General features: G+C 43.8%; 1 protein-coding gene and 1 long non-coding RNA gene across 7 annotated transcripts in view; one reads left to right on the forward strand and one right to left on the reverse strand.

The window, feature by feature from the left end:
- The window catches only part of LOC135912072 (uncharacterized), a 157339-nt gene that overhangs the window by 69601 nt on the left and 70237 nt on the right, over nt 1-17501 (reverse strand). The window lies entirely within an intron of this gene.
- The window catches only part of Obsc (Obscurin), a 203647-nt gene that overhangs the window by 373 nt on the left and 185773 nt on the right, over nt 1-17501 (forward strand). The gene's annotated exons all lie outside the window — the stretch shown is intronic.

A 17501-nucleotide genomic window follows, 5' to 3' on the forward strand; every position in this document is an offset into this window, starting at 1 on the left:
GCAATGCCTTTGTCGCGTGCGCAGGCGCAACTGCGGTGCAAGACTCTTTTTGTCGTGTGCTCTCCGCGGCTACCCTACAGGTTCCTCTTTCTGTGCGCCCAAAAGCTTCAGTGTTTACACTGTTGTGTTGTGGATGATGCTGCCCATGCGTGAGCAAAATACTCGGAAGTGCTTAACAGTGTCTTCGGTGCGAAGAATCCTATCGAGTAGCAAAGGAAATAAATTAACCAAAAGGTTGCGTTAAAGCAGCATACGGATCTGCTTTGAGTTAGCATCGGCTTTCATCATTATACGATTAAAATGCCATATAAATGTGAACGCGCCGCCACTAATAAAGTACAGACAAGATGCTCCAATGCCAATAAGTGGTATTTCTTTATATGATACTGGTATCTTCGCCATCTAAACGAACATTAGAAAAATGCGGCATCTGTGTGCAGGTGTTATCTACGTGTGTGGAAACATTTGCGACATTGTAATAGCTTAATGGTTGTAAATATATATATCAAAGTCTGTAGGCATCTCGAGTCAGTTTTGTTGTGGTTATTGTTGCCTGTGTTTATTTACTCAGACATCTGTGAAATAGCCTAGGTTAAATCGATTTCGCTGCAAGTAAGTAGCTCAAATTGCAGTCGGGGTTAATTCTTGCTAAAGGTCATCGCTCGGCCTTTTATTGTTGTTAGCTTCTGGATTTTTTTCTTGGCAGTGATCACGTGGCAGCACTCGCTTGTCAAGGAAGGAACAATGCTGTTCCTTTGACGCCTTTGATCATTTGATTAAAGCGGTATCTAGAAGAACTGCCACCATATCTGCTATCATTTTTTGAAGGCTTAGTACATGTCCGTTACTAATTTCGTGGTGAATTCTAAGATTTTAAAAATTGTGTTCCTTTAGCAGTTAATGCTGACCTGCTTTATGTCCTCGAAAGGGAGCCTATGTTGAAGCGTTATAAAGGCAGGCGCAGTTTATTTTGCATACAATTTGCATAAGTGTACGTGCAAGCTATGAACTTAGTGATTACCTTGTAATTGCCATAAGACGTTCATTCTGAGCCTGTGCAGGTGTCTACACGAGCTGTTTGACTTTGGAATACGTCAGCGCCTTATTGTGATAAAAGTATTCGATTTTTTTCTATTAACACGTTGCGGAAGAACACACTATACACAATAAGTAATACCCCCCGCCCCCCAAAACCAGATAATAATTCAATGAACTTCAAAGGCGTTTCCTGCTATTAATTTCAAGCCTGTAATACATCGCCAATACGCATGAATATTTCCCTACGAAATTCTATATACTATCTGCTGTTTATTTACTTTTTAAACTTAAGTAACGCAGTTTACTGCGTTATTTACTTCTTTTTACATTTAAGCAATCTTTTTAGCTGATATACGACTTTTCTTTACGCTTAAGTTTCTGATCTCAATTACTTCAAAAATTTCGGAGAAATTATTTAAAAGTTCTATTGCTTCATTATTATCATTTCGCTGACAGAATATTTCAGCCGTACTAGCAAGTGGTTCACACGGAATGAATATTTATATTTGATGGCTCAATATGTTTGATCTTCTTGCAAAGGTGGCACAGTCAAATTAAGGCACCCTAAATATTTACTTGGCAACATGCCAAGTAAAACTCGCCACACTTTTAGCAGTAACCACCTTTCTCTGCATGCGAAGCTACTTTGCCGTTTGAAAGTTGTCAACAAAGCTGAATTTACTGATCGTAATGGCCCATCTATTCAGTGCTCCAATTGTTCTAAGGGAAAGCCAAACGCAAGCTGCCCCGCTTCCTGTTAAACTGGCTGATTAAGTTTACCCTACGAAGGCGAGACGGAAAGCGCAAATATCCCCTGCCAGCAGCGAAAGCAGTGAAACCAGCGACCTATACAAACGCAGAAATCATAAAATAAAAAAAAACTGTGTTTTACCTTTATGCCTTCTACATTCACTCTCTCTAAATGCTGGTTGCATCAATCATAGGGCAACGCATCGTAAGCTGTATCTGTGTCGTGACATGCCAGGCAGATTCCTTAGCATCTAGCATGTTTTCCTGAACATCTGGAGCAGCAAAGCTGGGTCGTTCACTGCATTAACTATGCATTGTCACAGATTTAAAGGTCGTGCATAATGACAAAAAAAATTTTATTTCACTTCCTCAATATTCAGATATCGTCGGTTCCACGGGACCACGTGGTACTCTTAATTTTGACGGAGAGAGAGAAACGTTTCGTAGCGGTGACCAGGCTCATTCTCTGGTGACCTCACAGAGAACGAGGCTCCGCTGTCCTCTAGCATTCGTTATTTTCTGTATCTGTATAGATTGTCTTGTAGAGTGGTAGGTGCGGCACAGCGGAAAGGAAAAGTAAACGTTAACGCGGTTCTGAGAGTCTGAGCCTGCTGAGGTACGACTTTGCGGAATTCGAGAAGCGTTTGTTCGCGAGTTCGCGAGCGCATTGGCGCTTCTACGGTTGCGCATTCCTTGTAGAGCCCATGCCAGCGCGGGTAGGTCACAACGCTGGGCTTCACTCACTTTCACGTCCAGCGCTACGCGCCTCGTTTACGTAACTCCTCTTCTCTGTAGAGAAAATTATAAGTACGATAAATATTCCTTCCAATGGCATCTAGAGCTCAGGGGGCGAATTCACAAAACTTTTTCGTCGTATGTACTATTTGACGTCGGCCGGCCGCCTTCGGGAACGATGCGTCTGACAGTATGACTAGCTGGCATCTACTATTGCTCATCTGCACCTGCACGAGCCGCTGTAGCGTAATGATCGTGAATACGGACCCAGAAGCCAGTAGCTTGTACTTTTCCGAACGTCGAACCGTAATGATTATATTCTGTTAAATTTTTTAGCTTGAATATACTCAGAAAACGCAAACACGAAAACGAACGACGAACGTTTCCTAATGTGCGTGCTATACTAACGGTACATACATAAATGGTACACGCATTTTTTTTCATAACAAGAAATCATGCACGTGGCTATAACTACTAAATCGGGGTGTACACGCTGAGTGATCTCATGGGCTCGCGTTGCATCCCCGTTGCTGCCGCGAGTGCAACCATGCATGGTAGGCGCGCGAGTGCTTCTCTCGCGCTGCCACAGCGCTCCGCGTTCCAGGCAGTTTATAAAGTGCGACCGGTATATTTCTGCCCCATGGCGCTCGGCTTCTCCGACGCGCTTACCAATGCGTGTTTTATGTTAGTGAAACCGAACACGGCTTGCTCTCTTTATCCTTGGCTTGCTGCGTTGCTAGAAAAGTGGCGTGAAGCGTCAACGAGGCTGCGGCCGCGAGCGTCTAGCAACACGGCACGGCACACTCTCGAGGGGTTAAAAAGAGATCTGGAGCGCTCGCCCGTATTTTTGGCACCGCCTGGTGGCAGCTCGGGCTGAATGCGTGGCTCGTGTCACGATATGAAAGACCCAGTAATAGCCCGTTCAGGCCAAGCGTTTTCGGGCGAAGGGGACGTGCATGAAGCTTTGGCCTTCGCCATCTGGAGCGTGACCAGCTCGTGTGAAAAAAACAAAAAACAAAAAAAACGGAGGTAGATCGGGACGCCAAGGTTGGGCGGCGTGAGACAACCACGCGGCAACCAATCAACGAGACCGTTGTGAACCTGCTTGCTTTGCGAATTGAAATAGCAGTGCTTGAGTTGCATAGTTTGAGTTGCAACGCCGCTTTTCCGCAAGCGGGGCACCGGTTCTTGGCCCGTATTCGCAAAACATCTATTACGTAATCTCCGACCGCGATAAGCCTCCACCACGCGGATTGTCTTGTTATCAAAATTATCTCGATAAAGAGAACAGTGAGCGCCCAAACGCTTGCCAATCGGGAAACGCTGTTACGTAATAGAGGATATGTAAATACGGCCTTCATTAGTATTCAGCGCGGTGTAACCTCAGCATGCCTTCTACTGCGTGGGAAAGAAAAATACCGAGATGGTGCCAATATCTAATAACGAAGAAGCTTTCATTCTGAATTTCATGGGCTCTGAGCACTTAAATATGAAGCATTGGCTGTGAGTGTGGGCGAACATTTACGTAATTCAAAGGGTGAAGTGATTAACGAATTTTTCTGAAGTTGGCTCATGTGTTTATATCTGCTTTACTTCCGCGACATTAGGCATAACTTAGTTAAACGCAACAGCGAACGTGCACAAACGACGCACTATTTCATGCTCACTGAGGACAAGACATAACGTAAAGCACTATAATGAATGCAGGAGTGTTTGGCCGGGCAGTGCCACTAAGACATAAGCAGGTATACTTTCGCATCTTAACGCTGATGAGAAATAAAAACAATGTTTTCATTTTTTCATTTCTGTGAAGTCGCTACAGCTGTGCTGAAGTGAAAATTCTCCTGATATTTATTTATTTTTTGACAAAGCAGTGATACCGGAAAGCCTACATAAGGAAATCATAGTACCTCAAACATCTATCGACGAACTGCGGACGCGGATGACTTTTTCATTCTTCATACTTTTAAGCTTTGACAATTTGTCTAGTGGCTCAGAGGTGTGAAGTTAAGAACTGAGCAACCTGAAGACTACAGAAGACGGATTATGGAAAACACGTGATATAAGCCGTTTTTGTTTTCTCTGCACGAAACTGGCTTTCATGCTTACATTTAATTTCATCCTGAAGTTATGCCGCGTATAGCAACTCAAGCGTTTACAAAAAGTAGCCACCTATATTGCGTAGGTTTGGGACAGACCGGCATTCAGCCAATTGCATTCAGTTGCAGCCCCGTATGCAAAATATGGTCGCATTTTGTCACTTCATTACGCTCCCTCAAGCGAATGTCATCTCTGTGGTCGCCTTTACGTACTCCACCAGAGAAGAAATGAAATTTATAAGCTATGACAGGCATTTTATGACAACTCACGTTTCCTTTTTTTCAAACCTAAATTCCACTGCCACTCTACCACTCAACTTCGATAAAAGAACCTCCATACGTTTCCATGTTTCTTTAGTTCACCTGTGCTCAATATTTCTAGTACTGTTTTTATCAGCTGTCAGCATCAACAAACTTTCAGATCCACAAGTTAGCGCAAAATAGTAGAACTCACTTATAACGATATCCTCTTCCTTTGCGCTAAAATAAAGCAACATGTATTGTTCAGACACCAATGGAGCACCAAGGCACTTCTATGACGCTTTGTTATTATATTTTTATACACTATTCAGCACTGCACGGCTTCGCTGACCCATTGGTGCGTCATAGGTGTCTTATTTTGTCAAGCAGGATCGCTTAAGATTATCGTAAAAAACTACCTTTACATTAACGAGAAAAGTCGAGGGAATACCTTAGTGATGAGCACTAAACACCGATACGCATATAAATGCATATAACGTCACGCACGTCTCAACGCGCGCTATATAAATTTATTCAAACGCGCTCAGAATATGCGATTACGTAATTTCAGAACGTTATTCAACACGTGAGATGGCAGTGACATGGTGCTTGCAAATGCAACAGCTGATAAACGAACTGCGACCTGCAGCTTATTTCTCCTTCAGAAGAATAAACGCCATTACACATATCTACATATAAGGTCCTTCCGACTTATTTATTTATTTATACTAGCAGACGAAATGATGCAGCACTATTGATTACTGGTGCGCAGACGTCATTGTCTGCAGCTTCGGTTAAACACGCTAGTTGCATGGCGACACGGAGGCGAGTTGCAATTTCATTTCCTACAAACGGTTACCACGCACGTCGGTAGCGGCTTGTAATGTGCATGCAGATTTTTTTTTGGTTCGAGTGACACGGCGACTGCATCGCTGCCACCGCGTAGTACACTAACTACATCATAAGATATTAAAGCGTTAACCAAAAGGTAGCAAGCCGTGGCATTTCGTCGCGCACTTTTGCCGAAAAAGGCTTAACTAGCCGCCGTCTGCAGCAGAGGAGAGAACTCGTCTTCAGTCGTGACTACATAGTCACGACTGTCAGAGCGAAGCTGGTCGGCCAACAGCAAAAAGCACTTACGAACGAAAAAGCTTTCTGCATTAGGCCTCTGATTCAGGGCGTACGTGCATATAAATAGAAGAAACCTCTATAGTGCTGTTCATTCTTCCGTTTGCCACTTTGGCAGACAAGTTAGCTCCTACCGATACTTTGTTCTCACTCAAAGTTTGCGACACGGTTTGCATTTACGGGTCCGCGTCGTTCTATAAGAGAGCTTGGTGAATTTCGTTTGCCTGCTTCTTTGAGAGACTACGAAAACACCGTCGGATGCTCACCCAGTAAATGGAGAAGCGGGTGTCTGCAGATATGTGTAAGGGTTTCGTTGCCTGTGGGCTACTAATAATACTTGCTAACCAGGAAAACAGCGATGCAAAGTGCTTTATGCAAAAATGAATAACAAAAAGTTTAACCTTGTGGCGTATTTTCAGTGAAAACGAAGCAGCCGTAAGCGCCAAATTTCCTTTTATAGCTTTTGGGCTCAAAATGCAGGTCAACATAGTATAGAAATTGAAAAAAAAAACAAGCAAATAAATGTCAAGGGCAGCTCTTCGTAGCGTTGCTGGTTACGTGCTCACTTCAGTCTTTCTTTCTTTTTTTTTAGTCAGTAACCAGTAATGGATTGCGTCACACATCGACACTTCATTAAATGCTTCAGAACGATAACAATGAGGCCAATCACCAGTAATGCGATAGTTTTGCATAGCATCCGATTCACGTCACGGCGTTGACGGGCTGACATGTCATGACGTTTATGTCACGTGACGACTCGTCGTTGCTGCTCCACTACGGGGCCGGACCCTGATTCGGAGGCAACACTTTTGGAACGCGGCCATCGTCACTGCATGGCAAAAGACAAGTGGAACACCACTCGTATGAGTTCGAATGCATCGTTGATGATAAGCTTGTTCCGAGGCTTAATACTTTCGGCGCCCAAGGTGTGAACGGTCAAGATCGAACACCCAATAATTTGTTCACACTGGCTTACCGACGACACACTGTCCGCTGGCATATGCAGTATTAGGTACCGGGAGGCATTTGTCACAAAATGTTTTATGTGATTCTTAGTGACAAAACATTTTTTATATATATGCTTGACAAGATATGATACCCTTGACACCCATCTGTAACCCTAATGGTCCACCGGTTATCTAACCTACGCATTACATGACCTGCCTAGCGCCATTTCTTTCCCTTAATGCCAATTAGAATATTGGTTATCCCTGTTTCCTCTCTGATCTACACCGCTCTCTTCCTGTCTCTTAACGTTGCGCCTAACATTCTTCGTTACATCGTTCTTTGTGCGGCCCTTAACTTGTTTTCGAGCTTCTTTGTCAGACTCCAAGTTTCTGTCCAATATGTCAGCACCGGTAGAATACATTGATTGTACACCTTTCTTTTTAATGATAATGGTAAGCTTTCAGTCAGGATCTGACAGTGTCTGCCGAAGGCGCTCCAACCTATTTTTATTCTTCTGTAAATTTCCTTCTCATGATCAGGTCCCCCTTGAGTAATCGACCTATATAAACGTACTCCTTCACATACACTGGAGGCTGACTGGCGATCCTGAACTCTTGCTTCCTTCCCGGGCTATCGCTCATTATCTTTGTCCTCTGCATATTAATCTACAACCCCTCTCTTATACTCTCTCTGTTAAGGCCATCAATCATTTGTTGTGACTGGTCCCAGTGTTGTTGAATAGGACAATGTCATCTGAAAATCGAAGGTAACTGAAATATTTGCCGTTGATCCTTACTGCTAAGCCTTCCCAGTTTATTAGTTTGAATACTTCTTCCAAGCATGCAGATATTTCCGCGCTATCTCATATTCTTTCGCAAATTTCGGCAAATTGTACACGCTTCTTGGATAAATAAGTGACTGAAGCCGTCAAAAATGGACGCAGCCTAAAATCAGTGAGAAAGAAACTTGGAATAGGGCAAACCAAGATATATGCACTGAAAGATAAGCAGGGTAATATCAACAGCAATCTCGAAGATATGGTAAAAGAAGCGAAAGAATTGTATACGTACCTGTACAATACCCAGAGGAGTCAGGATACCTCTATTAGAAACACTAATGAACAGGATACAGAAACTCCTCCTATAACTAGCGATGAGGTCACAAGGGCCTTGCAAGACATGAAACGAGGAAGAGCGGCAGGAGAAGATGGAATAACAGTCGATTTAATTAAAGAAGGAGGAGACATACTGATTGGAAAACATACGAAGAGTCTATCGACTGCAAGGGTCCCAGAAAATTGGAAGAATGCAAAAATTATATTAATCCACAAAAAAGAGACGTTAAAGAATTGAAAAATTACAGGCCCATTAGCTTACTCTAGTATTATATAATATATTTACCAAAATTATCTCCAATTGAATAAGGGCAACACTGGACTTTAATCAACCAAGGGAACAGGCTGGCTTCAGGAAGGGATACGCTGCAATGGATCACGTCCATGTCGTTATTCAGGTTATCGAGAAATCCGCTGACGAGAATACGCCTCTCTATGTGGCTTTCACAGATTACGAGAAGGCATTTGATTCAGTAGAGATACCAGGAGTCATAGAGGCATTACATAATCAAGGAGTACAGACCGCTTACGTAAATGCCTTGGAAAATATCTACAGAGGTTCTGCAGCTACCTTAATTCTACACAAGAAAAGCAGGAAGATACCTACAAAGAAACGGGTCAGACAGGGAGACAGAATCTCTCTGATGCATTTCACTGCGTGCTTGAAAGTAGTATTCAAGCTATTAAACTGGGAAGGCTTAGGAGTAAGTATCGACGGCGAATATCTCGGCAACCTTCTGTTTGCCGATGACATTGTTCTATTCAGCAGCAATGCAGACGAGTTGCAACAAGTGATTGAGGACTTTAACAGAGAGAGTGTAAGAGGGGGGTCGAAGATTAATATGAAGAAGACAAAGATAATGATGAATAGCCGGGCAAAGGAACGAGAGTTCAGGATCGCCAGTCAGCCTCTAGAGTGTGTGAAAGAGTACGTTTACCTAGGTCAATTAATCACAGGGAACCCTGATCATGAGAAGGAAATTCTTAGAAGAATAAAAATGGGTTGTATCGCATGCGGCAGACATTGTCAGCTCCTGACTGGAAGCCTACCATTATTATTGAAAAAGAATGTGTACAATCAGTGCATTTTACCAGTGCTGACATATGGGGCAGAGACTTGGAGACTGTCAAAGAAGCTTGAGAACAAGTTAAGGACCGCGCAAAGAGCGATGGAACGAAGATTGCTAGGCACAACGTTAAGAGACAGAAAAAGAGCAGTTTGCATCAGAAAGCAAACGGGTATAGGCGATATTCTAATTGACATCAAGAGAAAAAAATGGAGCTGTGCAGGTCATATAATGCGCCGGTTAGATAACCGTTAGACCATCGGTATTACAGAATGGATACCAAGAGAAGGGAAACGCAGTCGAGCACGGCAGAAGACTAGGTGGAGCGATGAAGTTAGGAAATTCATGGGTGCTAGTTGGAATCGGTTGGCGCAGGATAGGGTATAATTGGAGATCGCAGGGAGAGGCCTTCATCGTGTAGCGAACATAAAACAGGCTGATGATGATGATGATGATGATGATGATGCCCATGGAACAGCTTGCAATGTTAGCCTGTTTTGCGAAATATGTGTAGGTCACTTGTTTAGCGAGCCATTCGACCGGGCCAGTAGGTAGCAATCCATAGGCTTTCGCGCGAACGAGAAACAGAGAAGTGCCCAACTTGACTATACAAAAAAAAGCACTGGGCTTTTCGCGTCTGTTTAAATCAAAATTTTAATTTGAAACCGTGCCTGTTTAACTCGAAATTTCAATTTGAAAGCGCTGCCTCTATACCTCTTCCACTTACAACGACTGCCATTTTGGCATAGACTGTGTGACGTCTGCAGGGTATGAGGGGCCAACGCTGTGTCGTCTGCTTTGAAACAGTTTTGGGCCACATCTGACGTTTTACTCCGTATGCTAATGCATCATTTATGCATTAATATTGTGCATCCATCTATGCCTCTCTTCTGTATTGGTCTTGTATGAGTGTTAGACTATTAGAAAAAAATAAATAATTAAAAAATAGTCGCACAGAATCGTCGTTCTCTATTGATATGATATAAGATGTTGACGCACAATTTGAGGCGCTGGCTACTTCTTAGCCCTTGAATGGGTCTAGCTGACAACATAATATACGAAACACTTAAAGACATCACAAAGGCAAGTCAGGCGAAGCATGAAACTGCATTCCAGTGGATACCAGGGCATTGTAACATTCCTGGCAACACATCAACCGATGAAGCAGCACGACAAGCACACCTCAAAGATGATGTCGTTCCGCTCCCAATAAAAAAAAATTAATTACGCTGCATTATAAGAACAACGTCTTTAAAAGTGTAGAAATACGTGGTTTGACCAGAATTCTAAGAGCTTGGATTTGTATCATATTGATCCGTTTATTGAATTCAAATTTTCATTGTCGTTAGACAGATATATGGAAACCCTTATTCATCGATTATGGCTAGGCACTGCCTACAAAAAAAAATTTCTTACACAGAATTGATTATGCGGAAACCCCTAATGTGATTGTGGGTTTGTAGACGAAGATATACATCGCCTCCTTCTAAATTGCCCACATCACGACACACCAAGACGCCGACTTAAAAAAATCAACCCTAATTACATTAGAGCGCTGACCTTTCAGGTTAAAGAAACGTTTGGGTTCTTGGTCAACAGCAAAAGAGCGCTTTAAAAGCGCTAAATACTTTTCTTGAAGACTACGGCATTGTTGGCCGTTATTAAAGCTTTTATTGTTCCTTTCATTTCAATATCGCTGTATATATGTATGTTTTTGTGGATTATGTTATGTTGACTGTTCTGTTGTGACTATATGTGATAATACAATTACATGAGGTATGTACCACCCGCTGACTAGAGACTGTATTATTAGGCGACAGTCTCATTTGTATTTCTGAGACTTTTTTTTACAGAACTGTGGAGTCATTACCTTTTATATTGTATGTACCATGTGTTAATTACGTCATAGTGTTACTGTGGAAACGTTGCTTGACAAGTCCTGGTGCTTGTATGAAAAGGTTATTTGACAGAATCGTCTCCTGTCCGGTCGCCCAATGTTGGTTACGTTCATTTCACATGCTTTTAGAGCAACCATAGTAGGGGTGAAATAGACATCGTCTACTGCGACCTAAGCCTAGAAACTGGATGCTCTACCTGTTCTTCACGCCACCAGCATTCTGTAACTCTGATATACCACAAACGTAGGGTAGATAACCGGTGAGCCATTAGAGTTGCAGAACGGGTGCCAAGGGAAGGGAAGGGCAGTCGTAGACAGCAGAGAATTACGTGGTGTGATAGAATTTGGAAGCTTGAAGACATAAGATAGAATCAGCTGGCATAAGAAATGGGTAACAGGAGAGCGCTGGGAGAGGCTTTTATTCTGCAGTGGGCATAAATGGGCTGATTTCGGCCTAAATGTGTATATATATATATATATATATATATATATATATATATATATATATATATAATCATTTGATGTAGCTTGTCATTAACTCCTACATGTATTCTTGCATTACTGAGGTGTTGCTAACTATTTGAGCAATAGATCTAGCTCTGCAAGCATTATAGACCCTCCCTCCCCTCCCCCCGACGGAGCTTGTCAAAAACTTTAGTTGTACAACGGAAGTGGTTAATCACCGTCCAGTCAGCAGTCCCCCGCAAGTATTTTAAGGAAGGCTTAGTAATAGCGGGCATAGAAGCAGATCAGAGTCTGTGAGGCGATGTTGCGAGGAGGCCAGTTACCTTACCCGCAGCACTGCCTCTCCCATTACCAAGACCAGCGCTCGGAATGCTTCCTTCTGCTATGTCGTAATCGAAGGCCCTCGTAACGTTTACGCCACCAGCCCACGTCCCCTTTTCTCTCCCTTCTTTTCATCCTGCGTGGCGCATTTCCGGTGGCGTTTTTGCGTGCTCCGCGAACGGGAACCCGCGAGTTGTTTGGTTTGGTTGAGGCCGGCTATATTTGCGCTGCACGGGGAACGTGCGACGCAGAGGCAACACCAGTGACGTCGTCACTGCTCGCGCTACGAGCGTCTCCTCCAAGAAGGGCGCGCGAGTATTCATTTGTATTTATTTTTTTATTATTGAATTGAATATTAGGAGAGGTTGCGGCCTTTATGGCGGCACCAGCTACTCCTTGTCACTTGGTAAACGAAACAAATTTGCTTAAAAAGGGAGAATAGCGAAACAAAATATGACACTGATCAGTAGGGCACGAGGTGTATAAAAACTATGCAGTCCAACCGTACATGAATCACAAAGTTTTGTGCATGAGTTCAGTACACATACGCATGCATAAAGTAAGATATTTTGAACAGCCATAACACACAACACATTTAATTACACTGCAAGTACAGAACAGAATTATACATATTGCGTAAAAAGTATTCATTTGTACTTTCGGCAGTTTTCGTGGATTGCACCGGTATAATACATTGCGGACACAATGATCATCGCGCGATATATGAACCCCACTTGTTTTTTTGCAATGCCAACTTTAATGGAATGAGTTATGACAGCTGCCATGTCACTGGCAAACTTCCGAAAAAATCAGTCCTAGGCCCCTTTCTCATTGTTTGGAAATTACTTTTTATTGGCAATTCAACATTATTGATTCTGTCAGTACACAAAACGTTATTGTTAATGCGATTAGCATTCTTTGGAAGCTGTACGCGCTTTTATGGTACTATGTAGGTCTTTACTATGGCTTATATGTTCAAAAATGTCTGCAGTGCTTGCGACTGCATTGGCCTTCAAAAGGGCTTTTGCCTCACTGTTAGGTTGGTGCCCTGACAACAATTCTTCCGAAACTTTGGTTGTGAGTAACATGTGGAAAACACAATATGTGTCATTTTTAGACTCTTCGAGATGCTCCATTGCTCATAGAGTCCACGAACTCTAAACCCTCGGTGTTTATTTTGAACGGGCCATGACACCAAATTTTCAAGCTTCAATTATTCATTACATATTAAGCCATACACATTCCACAGCACGCTGGCAAAATTTGGGCGTATTCGGTGCGGCAGAAAATTTGAATTTGAATTTTTTTATGTCGAACTTGAACCGTACAGCAATCTGACAATAGTTAGTGGTGACAAACTGAAACAGACCACTGAAACGGCCCCCTCGGAGTAACAGAAGCCGATCTCAAAGGCCACGTTTTTATTTGCTGCAAACACCGGAAGCGATTGGAGAAGCCGGGGAATAAGTCATGATCGGCGTGCGTCGTTTCGTTTTCAAATGTGCGCCTCGGCGGTCTACTGCTGCTGCTTTTCACCGCGCGAGTGAAGAAACTGCGAGAACAATTCAATGGCGTCGCACTGCATAGCGTCGCACTGCAAAAACATGCATAGCGTGCGGAGCAAAACATCAGGTGTGCTCTCGAGCTGTTTCGGGGCAGAAGATACAGCGGTGATCCCACATTTTCTTACGTCATACAGTTCGTGCAAAATGGTGGTCGCTTAGAAGGGGCTTAGAACCAACGATTTCAAATGAAAATTTTGAGTGAAACTGTGCGCTGAGAGCCCAGTCTTCCTTTTTCTTAATTCTGTGTGTATGTGTGTATAACGATATTGACCCTTCTACTCAGTCACTATGATAAACTGAGAATGATCAGACAACCCTGCCATGGCCCTTCTAAGAAAACGCTAAGCCAATTGCCGAAAGTCACATTCGTGAAAAAAACGTGCGCTTTGGAATTTTGGCGTTCTGTGTCGAATAGCATGAGACTTTCACTGTCCTGCAACATTTCCGAAGTTTTGTTTCTAGACACTATTTTTTTTATGAATAACTGTTTCTATTGTGCTATTACAGTATGCCATAATAGTTTGGACTAAAGCATCCAAATCGACACGTGACCTCAGTGATCGTGCCATAAAATCAATTTATTTAAATTTTTACATCGCTTTTGCCGTTATGGCGACCATATATTTCAATCTTTTAACATCTAAATGTGTCTTAAGTAAAGAAGCATTAAAGAAAAATTTTGTTCCTCTTAAAGTTACTCTACACTGCTCAAGTTCATTAATCACGTGCAATGCGCTTTGCGCACCGCAATGATCTGTCAGGCACCGTTAGGCACATACGCATGGCCTTGTCCAAGAGGTCACTGTCCAATTGTTCAACTTCTAAAAAAAAACATACAATATGTATTCCACTTACAGCAACAATTCCAAGTTCAATTTCTGTGTTCTGTAGTTCATGTAATTATGTTCAGCGTCTGGACCAAACGTTCGATGTCTCGATCCCTCGCGCTTCTGACATTTATGATTGTCACGTTCCTCACTTGTCGATGGCCGCCACACATCGTAGTTCCGCTTGGATGTAGCGCTCGCCGCACTCCTCGTGTGTCATGGCCGTCAAGCGTCGTTGGTCCACTTCGTGCTTACGGACCAGCAAAGGCTCACGTTCTCCACCGCGCTTCGCATGTTAACGAATCAGACGCGCTCGACGCGCCTTTCAGGCTTCCGTCTCTTTTATGCTCTATGCCACAGTGCAGTACCATTTAGTACACTTTTTTCTCCACACACGGCCTGTTCTATTGCTTACTTCCTGACTTCTCTGTAGCCGACTTCAATTTTCTGTTGCCGATTACTTCACTTCTTGGCTCCTGTTCGGCTTGTCTGTTGCGGCACATACGCGGTAGCACATACCCATTCTGGGAAAGCCGCCGAGAATGGGCCGTTACCTAGTGGCACATATTTGATGTCTCATCGGCAAGACAGCAACGGCCAGCATCTGCGCAGTCGCAGGAAGAAGCTTCGCTTAAAAAAAAAAAGTAATGATACGCTCACTAAACATGCGCTGCAATTCATCCCCCGGAATGTTGCGGCTGCTACAATTATCCAGTATATATTTCGTGCATTCACCGCAGTATAATAAAAATCGTGATATATATCGATAATGATGGAATTAAGGGCAGCGTCTTATAACGTTTCTGGGCCGTGGCTGATATAACTCCTTGAAGTTTAGCGCCTTGAAGAAGACAACTCCACTTGTCGAAACATTGGCGCCTGCTTTCGCTTTGTGCTCGTTTTCCTCATCGTCTTTAATTTCCATCTCCTGCCTTCCCCGTGTTTTCTACTGGGTATGTGTGGCTCATCAAGGAACGTCTTCGAGACCAACGTGGGTCCCTTGTTATGCGCCACTGGGCATGCACCACCTTCAATGAACCTCTTTATCGCCTATTTGAGTCCCCGGGTATGTACAACAGGGTGTGTGTCGCTCTTCAATGAACCTATTTGACGCAAATTTGAGTCACTGGTTATGTGCCGCTCTACATTGACCTCTTTGACGCCAACCGGGTACTCGTCTGGTTGACCTCCTTGCCTTTCCTGTCCTTGCTCTCTCTCTCTCTCTTGAAGCCAAATTTTTGAACTCTGAACTACTTGGCGCCACAATCTTTGACACTGGGCATGGACCAGTGAGGAGGTGTCGCTCTTCAGTGAAGTCCCTTGATGCTAACTTCGGTCGCTTAGTAGGTGCCTTTGGGTATGGGCCCTTCCTCAATCACAAAATGATTTTTTAAATTTCTCCAGTGGCGGGCGGAATGCCACCCACGACTAATATATAGAGGCAGTCTTATGTGAATATGTATCCACACAGGCGCAACGTGCGAATTCCGCGGCGCTGCCAGATGGCGCTGCGTGTTCAGGTGGCAACAATATGGCTTGTCGCTAGAATGCTTCAATGCTAATCGCAACAACCCCGACATTCATCGCGAGATGGATTCTACCGCAATTTTTTTATCAGTACGAACCTTGCTCAAAATAATAGGTACGATTTTGTGCAGTGGATCGCCTTCTTTGGTAATGTTTCGTCATTTTCTTTTTTTCTTTCACTCATGTATGTGTGAGTGATTGCGCTTGCTAAAGTGTCCTTATCAATGTTGTTATTCTTAAGTGCGATTAGCATTCTTGGGGAACTTCACGCAGTTTGCGGTAGGTTTGTCCTATCTAACCTATTACACATGCCCAGCGACCCAAGTTGTCAGGGGGGCTGTGCCGCAAATTTCTCCGTAGGAACCACTTCCTTCACGTGCTTCGCACTATATCACCGTAATGTGTCGCTTCCAACTCAGGCTTGATGAGATTCTTACACCAAAGTACTTCAACTTTTTTTTCACAGGCACTTCATATGCACATGTTTCCATATGTACATTGTCACATCACTCAAGACAGGGTGGAGTTCGTGCACCGCTTGCGCCAACGCCATCATCTTCAAATAGAACGCCCGAGAGCACAAGGAGGCCTCAAGCGGAAAAAGCTGCCCACGTGGAAGAGTGGCCGGCGCTGGCAAGCTCTCAGTCTTCCAAAGAGCCTCCGCGCTTGATGCTCCCATCGAAGCCCGCTTCTGTTGGTGAGGCTTCAACAGTCGACTGCCCAATGATTCCGGTGCTGCGATCCATTGTGAATGTCATCAGGGTCATGCTGACAAGCATTGATACTCCATCTGCTCGAAGTGGGCTACGAGTGCTCGACGCGCTGAGCCCCGTCCGAGCAAGCCTTGAGTGAAGCCATGACTGACAATCACCAGTCATTTCGCAAGGAGGTCAGAGAAGCGTCGATCAGTGGAACGAGAGAGGTCTAAGATCTCGCATCGCCGATTTTCGTCAATTTGTTCTCACTAACCGATTTCCAATCATTGTCATCAGTGAACCAAGATTATCCCATCCAATAAGACTATCCGGCTACGAGACAATATTCGCATCAAGCGACATCAAAAGTAGCAAGGTCGTCGTGTTTATTCGCCGTGAACTCACTTATGTCGTCCAACCGGTGCAACTTCATGACGACAATCAGTATGTGTGCATGACTGTTAAAAATAGGAAAGTCACCTTTGCACTCTTGGGGGTGTATCTGTCTGCATCAAGTCGATTTGACACCAAAAGACTAGAAGACATCTTAAAAGCACAACCTGGTCCATGGATTATCACCGGGGATTTCAACGCACACCATACCATTTGGGGAAGCCCAAAGGTTAACGCGACGGGACGACGAGTAGCTTCATTAGTTTCCAACAATGGTCTCTACCTGCTGAATGACGCGAGTCCAACATTTCTGCGGGGAATAACGCACAGCAGCTGCCTCGACTTGACTTTCGTCTCCCACCGCCTCGCCACACATGTTAAGTTGTTTTTGGACGCTGAAACGCATGGAAGTGACCACACCCCCACTTACCTCAATATCAAGCGAATGTCTAACACGTATACGTCCACCCCTATACGAAGAATAGATTGGACTGTCTTTAAATCCCAGATTGAGGACAATTGTCACAAAGGCCTCTCTTTTGGACTTCAACAAGCTATCAAGAAAACGGCACAGATGCCACGCGCACAATCACGTGTTCTCCAAGGTATTCTGAATTCGACCTGGAATTGGAGCGGCTTCGTGCGATTCGCCGTCGTGCTGAAAGAAGATATCGACGCACTAAGTCAATTCA

Source organism: Dermacentor albipictus, chromosome 1 (genome assembly GCF_038994185.2).
Source record: "Dermacentor albipictus isolate Rhodes 1998 colony chromosome 1, USDA_Dalb.pri_finalv2, whole genome shotgun sequence".
In the NCBI taxonomy this organism is placed as follows: Eukaryota; Metazoa; Arthropoda; class Arachnida; order Ixodida; family Ixodidae; genus Dermacentor; species Dermacentor albipictus.